We start from the raw sequence: 11,097 nt of genomic DNA, 5'->3' as shown, positions 1-11,097 counted from the left end.
GAAAATGATTAAGTTTATATTCGTTTAGCTTCGTTTTGTGAAGTCGTATGTTGATATATAGGAACGTTCGTATGAAAGTAATATATAATAGACTTGTATTATATATTGCGTCTTGTATATTTTACCAAAATATATGTATATGCCGTTTAGGCGTTTGAAATAAATATAAAAGTTATATTTATTTTATGAAAACTTCATCGAGTCGTTGCATGTTTAAAATAAATATATACTATATTTATTTTTATAAAAGCGAATTCATCTTGTTTGATAATATAAAAACTTTATATTTATTTTTACAAAATGAAATCATGTCATTTGATATTCGAAATAACATATAACTATATTTAAGCTTATAAAAGAATTGTCGCCTTTGTAACGTATTGTCAAAAGAAATTATATGTTCGTATTCGTTTTTCCAAAAATTCGATAGTTTATTTTATAACAAAACGCGTTGTATATTCCGGATTTCCTCGAAAAACGGGCAGAGTTTCCTCTGTTTTTGGACGCCCCCGACATCTAAGTTGTCGTTACTTTTATCAAGATTCAACAATATTCAACCAATATAAGTCAAATATATATGGTTTTCGTCAAGTATTTCAAGATATAAACTAAATTATAAATGGAATGGTTCGAGCTCGTTTGTCACGTGAGTAATAATATTATAAAAATAACAAAATAAACGTGACGTTAATTTTTACCAAGTCTTCGCGTCGGGGTGTTGACCGAGTCGACTCGTTGAGTTGACCGATTCTGACCGAGTTGACTCGTAAGCTGAGTTGACCCGTACCGAGTGGACCCGTAAGCTGAGTTAAACCGAGTCGGACTAAGTCGTGCTTGAGTGGGGCCGAGTTGGACTGAGTCGAGACCCGAACTCTCAGATGCGGACCCGGAGCTAAACATAACCTGAACCCGAACCGAACACACCTTACATCTGACCCGTATTGATCGGTTAATTCTTAACCAAAAGGAATACATGTAATTAATATGTTTTGAAATATGAAATTTATATAGCATTTACCTTAACAAAAGAACTACAATATAAACCTTCTGAGCAAATTATTAACAACATCAACAATCAGCTGAAGTTCAAAATCCACCAAATCTGAACTCAAATCTGAGATGAAAATAACCCGAACCAAGCTGGACCCGAACATGAATCCGGTACATAATCTGACCCGAGCCTTACGGGAGACCCGAACTGCGGCTGTGACTCGAACTGCTCTCCATCCGAACCCGAAGCTTCCAAGAACTGAACCAGAACTGGTTTACCGACCGAACACCGGAAATTTGTCGAAGCGTACGTACCACCGCCGCGAAACTGAACCGCCCGAAGTGAATCTGAACCCTCGAATCTGACCGGAGTTTGAAACCTGTCGGAAAATCACGCCGACCATCGGACACATGAACCGACCGGATAATTGATCGGACCGCTGGATAATCGATCGGACCGCCGGTTTTTCTCTCTTTCAGTCTCTCTCTTTCAGTCTCTCTCTCTCTCTCTCGGACTCTGTCTCCGCCGTCGCACCACCTCCGGACTGTGGTGGTGGTGGTTCATTCCGTCAGTCGGAAAGGAAGAAGGAAAAAGGGGGGTGTTTGTTGGGGGTCGATCAGCGCCGGTAACCACCTCCACCGCCGCCAAGCGGTGGCGCCGCCGTGACCGGCGCCGGTTCCACCGGTGTATCGCCGGAAGAGAGAACGAGAGGGGGAGGGTGAAGGAATTAGGTATGTGTGTTGAGTTTTTGATTGTTTGTTGTTGTCTGCTTGGATGCATAACCGAAGAGAGAGGGAGAATAGTAAAGGGTTGTATATTTGTGAGAGGAAGATGGAAGTTCTGGTTTCTCACGAAGATATGGTTGTGGATGAGATGAACCTTCATGTGTGTGTTTGTATATATTCGAGTTGTGAAGGAAAGGCAGGCAAGGGTCTGCATTTATAGACCATAGTGTCTTTTATGTATATTGTGTATTCAGGTTACCTTCAGGTTGAATGTTTTATTCTTTGAATTAAAATCATTGGAAGAGATTTTGCAAGATTACAAGAATCTTGCTTAGGTTTTCGTAAATCTTAATAATATTTTTAAGGGACGATCTAATATATTGTGTGCAAGTTTAGGCTTATGGGTTTTGGGCTTGGGCCCAGGGCCCAGGGCCCACAAGCCCATCTCATGTGTAAGTGGTCCGTAATTACAACGAGAATCGATATTGCAACCCAAGCTCCATCAGCATAAAAATATTCGTGTAACATTCATACTTGTCGGCGTTGTCAGTATTTGCTTCGGTTTTCGTTCGTTTCCGTTCAGCGTTTAGTAGATTTTCCGCAATTCACCACACGCGCACAGTATAGTTAAACAAACGTTCCTGGGCACTCCAAGGGCCTAATTAAGTTAGTTAACGTCGTAAACACTATTTATTATTACGTAATCACCTGTTAATCACGTAATTAAGGGCGTAAATTACCGGTTGTCACAGTCTCCCCCTGTTAATAAAATTTCGTCCTCGAAATTTAGACTACGTTAACTCCTTAGAGTTATGTTATGTGTAGAAAATACGAATAGTACCAAAGTGAATGATCATGAAATCGAATCAAGACTCATTCGAAGGATGTGAATTCAGGGACGTATCGCAAGATGCAAATGAATTCTAGAAATGATTGCATCCAATAAATGAATTTAGATTTCAACAAGCTCAAATGTACTAGTTTGCATGAAACGCTCGATCATGATCAGCGCAAGCTGCAAGTTCTACCGACGCCAGTTGTATTGAATGAAACAATTCAAATACAGCAGTGATCGAACAAGTATCGCCTGTGTTTTGCATAAAACGTTCAATCATGATTAGCCCAAGCTACAAGTCTGTACTGACACCATAAGGTGTCGAAATCAACAAACGACTTAATGGAGTCGTAGACCAAACAAATCTACTACGATCCAGAGCAATGAAACGCTTGATAAAACGAATTCGAATATGATGTTTTCAATACATCATATGGTGTCTTGAATTGAACAAGTTCAAACAATTAAATTTGACTTCAGCGCAAGCCGACAATAATTGCATGTATTATTCGGCATGGTCACAACGAAAACCATGTATGTAACTTGAAAAGAAAAGAAATTTCAAGAAAGTGTGTTGACTTGATAACAAAGAAGTCAACAATTTCAATAATGTGGGTCATTCGAATCACAAATCAATAATTAGATTTAGCGAAATAATATTCGAACTTTGATGAAACGCTTATTCGAAGCGAAACCACATGCGTAACAAACGATGCATGCGTATCATATGAATTTTCAAGAAACGAAGCAAATGAGTATTCGCTATTCTGAAGGAAATGATCGTGATAAAATGATCATTAAGAGGAGTAGAGATACGAAAATCTACTCAGTAAGTGTGAAAGTCGAAATTTCAATAAAAGAAATTTAAGGACTTTACCTGGGGTTGCAGGTGATAACCAGTTATTAGGTGACATTACCATGGAATGTCAAACATAGCGTATTCGTCGTTAGAGTTAGGGGGAAATGCGGTGACGTACGTCTTCTCCTTAGCATGACTCGTGTCGTTTGCAGGACCGCGTGCCAACTGCCGCTTCCTCGAAATTCGTATGTGACGTACTTCAACCTCCGTTGATGTATAGCTTATGTTTCACGTATATCTGTGCACTAGCGTTTCGTTATGCGTAGGATGCCTGCTCGGGAAGTTAAAACATCATAGAAAATATGAATAATAGTGTGCGCCCGAGTTAATATTCGCAGTTCCTACGTGATGACCTTTAATGAACTTCATGAGTTTCTGAAGGTCTTAAATGCATGTTTCCAAAACTCTCAGAGTTTTATGTACTGTATGCGACTGCTTTGTGTACAGTGTGTAAAACACCACAATAGCGTATGTTTGAAAACAAAATTTGACTGTTTGTTTATCGGCAACGGTTGGAGACCATATTCGAGTACTATGCGTTCTGTATGCATTCAGGTTTTAATATTCTAAGTTCCCAGGGGAATATGAGGTTAGAGCCTAGGTATCTCTACAGAGAATCCTATTCGCTGTAACCTATAGCTCTGATACCAATCTGTCACACCCCGAAATTATCAGAGCATTGGCGTGACTGGACTGGTATCTTCATTGCACAGCGGAAGCAAACAATCTAAGTCTTTTAGAAAATGATCGCCACTAAGTACTCGACTCTTCATGGTCCTCCTATTCCAACCGTGCCTTGTCTTAGAAATGCAACCTGAGAAAGAAACATGCGAAAAGTCAACATAAAGTTGAGCGAGTTCATAGTTTGTTTGTAAAAGATTTGAAGTAAATCTTTTTGAATAACCGGTTTTTGAAGTATTGTTGAGAAAACGAATTTTAAAATCATTTTCTTGTACAGATCATGTATTCATGTATAAATCATGTTTTCATATATAAAACAAGTATTCATGTGTACACCACGTACCTATGTATAATTCACATTTCTCTTGAGTACCCCACGTACTTCAAGTATAATTCCCGTTTTCTTGAGTACCCCACGTACTCAAGTATAAATCAAGTTTTAGTATGGTATGAATTTCATGTAATTAAAGTATTCCTGTAAATATCAGGATTGTTAATGGGTTGCAAAGCCATTAACATGTGACACGACATAGGAAGTCACCAAACCTTAGGCATTTAATTGGTATATTCTGAGACACAAAAGCACTACTCGGTACTCGCCCTCACCGAGAGTGTGGCTGCCCGGCACCCGTTAGATCTAACCTTTTGTTCTGCGGTCTAGGTATATTGTTGATTAATGGTGCTTCTGTACCCTATTCGTGACACGATTCCTCGCATCATTTTTCATAGCGCATCCTACTTGGTACTCGTTTCTCACCAAGCGCGCTTCCCGTATTCTTATATCACATCACACTTGGTACTCGTTTCTCACCAAGTGTGTTTCTTGTATTATTATATCGCTACACACTTGGTACTCGTTCTCACCAAGTGTGCTTTTTATTATCATACCATTTGTTAAACATAAAAATATTTGTAACATGTATTTCACCCCCGAAGTTATAAAACTGAAAACAGTTAAGAGAAAAGGGGGAGCATGAACTCACCTGAATATTCCTTGCGCAAAGCTAGCTAATTACGACTTTGCGATGTCGTTTCCAAGACGAGGCTCGCTAGCGTGTATTCTACAATATTCCTAACATGGAATATCTAATAAGTCTCTAAGCAAAAACGGTAACTACGTGTTACCGAGCTCTACCGAATCGTTAACTGAACGATTTGACGTAAGTTGTTAACTTAATGAAAATGATTAAGTTTATATTCGTTTAGCTTCGTTTTGTGAAGTCGTATGTTGATATATAGGAACGTTCGTATGAAAGTAATATATAATAGACTTGTATTATATATTGCGTCTTGTATATTTTACCAAAATATATGTATATGCCGTTTAGGCGTTTGAAATAAATATAAAAGTTATATTTATTTTATGAAAACTTCATCGAGTCGTTGCATGTTTAAAATAAATATATACTATATTTATTTTTATAAAAGCGAATTCATCTTGTTTGATAATATAAAAACTTTATATTTATTTTTACAAAATGAAATCATGTCATTTGATATTCGAAATAACATATAACTATATTTAAGCTTATAAAAGAATTGTCGCCTTTGTAACGTATTGTCAAAAGAAATTATATGTTCGTATTCGTTTTTCCAAAAATTCGATAGTTTATTTTATAACAAAACGCGTTGTATATTCCGGATTTCCTCGAAAAACGGGCAGAGTTTCCTCTGTTTTTGGACGCCCCCGACATCTAAGTTGTCGTTACTTTTATCAAGATTCAACAATATTCAACCAATATAAGTCAAATATATATGGTTTTCGTCAAGTATTTCAAGATATAAACTAAATTATAAATGGAATGGTTCGAGCTCGTTTGTCACGTGAGTAATAATATTATAAAAATAACAAAATAAACGTGACGTTAATTTTTACCAAGTCTTCGCGTCGGGGTGTTGACCGAGTCGACTCGTTGAGTTGACCGATTCTGACCGAGTTGACTCGTAAGCTGAGTTGACCCGTACCGAGTGGACCCGTAAGCTGAGTTAAACCGAGTCGGACTAAGTCGTGCTTGAGTGGGGCCGAGTTGGACTGAGTCGAGACCCGAACTCTCAGATGCGGACCCGGAGCTAAACATAACCTGAACCCGAACCGAACACACCTTACATCTGACCCGTATTGATCGGTTAATTCTTAACCAAAAGGAATACATGTAATTAATATGTTTTGAAATATGAAATTTATATAGCATTTACCTTAACAAAAGAACTACAATATAAACCTTCTGAGCAAATTATTAACAACATCAACAATCAGCTGAAGTTCAAAATCCACCAAATCTGAACTCAAATCTGAGATGAAAATAACCCGAACCAAGCTGGACCCGAACATGAATCCGGTACATAATCTGACCCGAGCCTTACGGGAGACCCGAACTGCGGCTGTGACTCGAACTGCTCTCCATCCGAACCCGAAGCTTCCAAGAACTGAACCAGAACTGGTTTACCGACCGAACACCGGAAATTTGTCGAAGCGTACGTACCACCGCCGCGAAACTGAACCGCCCGAAGTGAATCTGAACCCTCGAATCTGACCGGAGTTTGAAACCTGTCGGAAAATCACGCCGACCATCGGACACATGAACCGACCGGATAATTGATCGGACCGCTGGATAATCGATCGGACCGCCGGTTTTTCTCTCTTTCAGTCTCTCTCTTTCAGTCTCTCTCTCTCTCTCTCGGACTCTGTCTCCGCCGTCGCACCACCTCCGGACTGTGGTGGTGGTGGTTCATTCCGTCAGTCGGAAAGGAAGAAGGAAAAAGGGGGGTGTTTGTTGGGGGTCGATCAGCGCCGGTAACCACCTCCACCGCCGCCAAGCGGTGGCGCCGCCGTGACCGGCGCCGGTTCCACCGGTGTATCGCCGGAAGAGAGAACGAGAGGGGGAGGGTGAAGGAATTAGGTATGTGTGTTGAGTTTTTGATTGTTTGTTGTTGTCTGCTTGGATGCATAACCGAAGAGAGAGGGAGAATAGTAAAGGGTTGTATATTTGTGAGAGGAAGATGGAAGTTCTGGTTTCTCACGAAGATATGGTTGTGGATGAGATGAACCTTCATGTGTGTGTTTGTATATATTCGAGTTGTGAAGGAAAGGCAGGCAAGGGTCTGCATTTATAGACCATAGTGTCTTTTATGTATATTGTGTATTCAGGTTACCTTCAGGTTGAATGTTTTATTCTTTGAATTAAAATCATTGGAAGAGATTTTGCAAGATTACAAGAATCTTGCTTAGGTTTTCGTAAATCTTAATAATATTTTTAAGGGACGATCTAATATATTGTGTGCAAGTTTAGGCTTATGGGTTTTGGGCTTGGGCCCAGGGCCCACAAGCCCATCTCATGTGTAAGTGGTCCGTAATTACAACGAGAATCGATATTGCAACCCAAGCTCCATCAGCATAAAAATATTCGTGTAACATTCATACTTGTCGGCGTTGTCAGTATTTGCTTCGGTTTTCGTTCGTTTCCGTTCAGCGTTTAGTAGATTTTCCGCAATTCACCACACGCGCACAGTATAGTTAAACAAACGTTCCTGGGCACTCCAAGGGCCTAATTAAGTTAGTTAACGTCGTAAACACTATTTATTATTACGTAATCACCTGTTAATCACGTAATTAAGGGCGTAAATTACCGGTTGTCACATATTAAAGGAACTATTGGTACAAGCCCCAATCTTGCAATCACCCGTTTGGACAAAACCGTTTGAAATAATGTGTGATGCAAGCGATTTCGCTATTGGGGCCGTACTTGGCCAACGAGTAGATAAGAAGCCGGTAGTTATCTACTACGCAAGCAAAACCCTCTCCGATGCTCAGTTGAATTATACCACAATGGAGAAGGAGTTGCTTGCCGTTGTTTATGCTTTGGATAAATTCCGGCCTTATATTTGTGGAAGCAAAGTAATCGTTTACTCTGATCATAGTGCAGTCAGGTATCTAATGGAGAAAAAGGATGCCAAACCGAGACTAATTCGGTGGGTCCTACTATTGCAAGAGTTTGATCTCGAGATCAGAGACAAGAAAGGGTATGAAAATGTAGTTGCTGACCATCTGTTGCGACTACCAGTTGAAGTAGAGGAGTTCACACCCGAGATCAATGAGCACTTTACTGATGAGTTTATAATGGCTGCGAGTTCTGGACCTTGGTATGCTAACTTTGCAAATTATATTGTTTCAGGTACGATACCGGATGCATGGAATAAGCGTAGGAAGCAGCAATTTCTGTCACAAGTGAAGAATTATATTTGGGACGAGCCAGATTTGTTCCGGGTTGGTGCTGATCAGATTATTTGAAGATGTGTACCCGAGACAAAGTTCTTGGAAGTATTACAACATGCTCACTCATCTGCATGTGGCGGTCACTTTAGCGGACAAAAGACAGGCCATAAAGTTCTTGAAGCTATCTTTATTGGCCAACCATGTTCAAGGACGCTTTTGAGTTTGTTAAACATAGTCCGAATAGTCAAAAGATGGGTGGGATTTCAAAATGGGATGAAATGCCAATGCAACCAATTTTGGTTGTTGATATTTTTGATGTTTGGAGAATTGATTTTATGGGGCCGTTTCTCAATTCGAATGGTAACCTATACATCTTAGTGGCGGTTGATTATGTTTCAAAGTGGATTGAAGCAATTACCACTAAGACAAACGACCTTACCGTTGTTTGCAGGTTTGTCCATTCAAACATTTTCTAGGTTCGGGATTCCTAGGGTGATAATTAGTGATGGAGGATACCCCTTTAAAAACTTTAATTTTGGCAAACTCTTAAAACGGTATGGCGTTGACCATCGAATTGCTACACCATATCATCCACAAACGGTATGGCGTTGACCATCGAAGTGTCGAATAGGCAAATTAAAGAGATTTTGCAAAAGACGGTGCGAACTGACCGTAAGGATTGGTCATCTAAATTGGATGATGCTTTATGGGCATATCGCACCGCTTATAAAACTCCTATCAGCACTACACCCTATCGTTTGGTGTATGGGAAGGGTTGTCATTTACCCTTAGAGATTGCACATCGTGCTTTGTGGGCTGTTAAACAAGTGAATACTGATTATTCTGATGCAGGTGCCCACAGGTTGTTGAAATTGAGTGAATTGGAGGAATTACGCAATGAGGCGTAGGATACCACAGCCGCATACAAAGACAAGATGAAGGCGGTGCACGACGCAAAGCTGAGGTGTTTGGCGTTTTCGGTAGGTCAAAGAGTTTGGTTATTTAACTCCCGCCTTAAATTGTTTCTAGGTAAATTAAGGAGTAAATGGACCGGACCGTTCGTCATTACACGAGTCGGACAGTATGGAGATGTGGAGATTGAGGATCCAAAGGACCAACGAAGACAAGTAGTTAATGGTCATCGGCTGAAACCGTATCTAGACGGTGATGATTTGAACCCATTACCAGAGGAGGTGAGCTTTCTTGAAGGCACACCGGAATACAAGACCGACTGAGGGTTAAGAGAAGTCCGGCTGAAGACTAAAACTTAGCGCTACCGGGAGGCAACCCGGATGTTCGGTACATATTTCCTTTGTTTCGTTTGTTTGTTTTTCATTGTTTTTTAAATGGTTAAAGAGTTTGTTTGTGAGTACACCCATAGCTTCAAGCAAGTGTGGGGACGTTGAAGATGCCCAGGTATGTTTCTGATCTAGTTTGTGTGTCGAGGACGACACGAAGTTTTTAAGGGGGGTGGAGCGGGCGAGTAATTAATAAGAGAAATGAATAAATTAAATTAAATTAGTTGATACTACAAACAACAACTTTAAACCACTAAAAAAAATTAAAAGAGCCAACCGTAGCTTACGGTCTGTAATCGTAGGTTACGGTTTAAAACTTCTTTCCACCATTGAAAGTGAACCGTAGCTTATGGGTTCATAACCTTAGACTACGGTTATGAAACTCTAATCGTTTTGGTGCCAGCTCCAATAGACCGTAAGCTACGGTCTGAAAACCGCATCCTACGGTCGGTCTTTAGCATGTGTAATCGGACCGGGTTGAACCTGATTTGACCCAAATTTAAACAATTAAACTATTTAAACCGAGTCCACATAAATAAAATCAGATTTTTAAAGTGAATCTCCACCATAAACACCGTATAACATAACCTACCATCTTCATCTTCTTCCTCAAGTGCTTCAAACCTCCATAGCTACCAAGCTCTCTAAAATCTTCGTTCCTTAGCCAAATCAAGCGATTCAAGAGCCTAACTTGGCTATTTTTTCGAGAGTAACAAAACCCTACCCTCGGTTTTCACAAAAACGCCCAGATTCACACAAATCAGATCGAGTTTGAAGAACCCTAAAATTCAAATTTGGGGCTTTTTGCTCAAACTTCATAAGCAAGCTATTTAAGCATTCTCTAGCCCTTCTAAACTAAAAAGGTATGATTTTTCCTACAATTTTCCTCTGATTTGATGAAGTCAAGGTAGTTTTGTTATGTTCATGATTCATGAAATTGTGATTTTATCTTGGTTAATGAATTAAAACGGGAAAAATTGTTACATGAGGGGTTGGATTGATGTTATGGCTTAGGGGAATGTCTTTGAATCTGTTTTAAAGCTAGTTAATGAACCATATTCTAAATTTTATTTGAAGTTGTGAATTTTGGGGAATATCTTGGGTAATAATTTAACTAGTTAACAAGATGAGCCATAGTTTAGAACAAGTGTGGGGAGGTCTCACGGATTATACACTTGATCTAGCGTATTAGTATCAGCTGATTCGAACTAACTTGAGGTGTTTGCTTGTTTTTGTGTGATTGTAGATGGTTAAATCACGCAGGGGTAAAGAAAAGGAAACCGCATGATGTGGGGTAAAATACACATATTTGTCCCGTGTAGATTGTATAACTTTTGTACAGTTTTTATTTGCTTTTATTTAGTTTTTGTATTATATTATATTGTGTTTTGCCATGTCCTGGTGCAAATGGAGCAAAAACGAGTAATATGGAAATGACCAGCCAATTGGGCAGGCCCATTAGGGGAGTTCGACGACAGGTATTATTATTTTTTGG

This window comes from Helianthus annuus, chromosome 11 (genome assembly GCF_002127325.2).
Source record: "Helianthus annuus cultivar XRQ/B chromosome 11, HanXRQr2.0-SUNRISE, whole genome shotgun sequence".
NCBI classification, from domain to species: domain Eukaryota; kingdom Viridiplantae; phylum Streptophyta; class Magnoliopsida; order Asterales; family Asteraceae; genus Helianthus; species Helianthus annuus.
The sequence above is the reverse complement of the archived record's forward strand: the minus strand, read 5'-3'. Positions refer to the sequence as shown.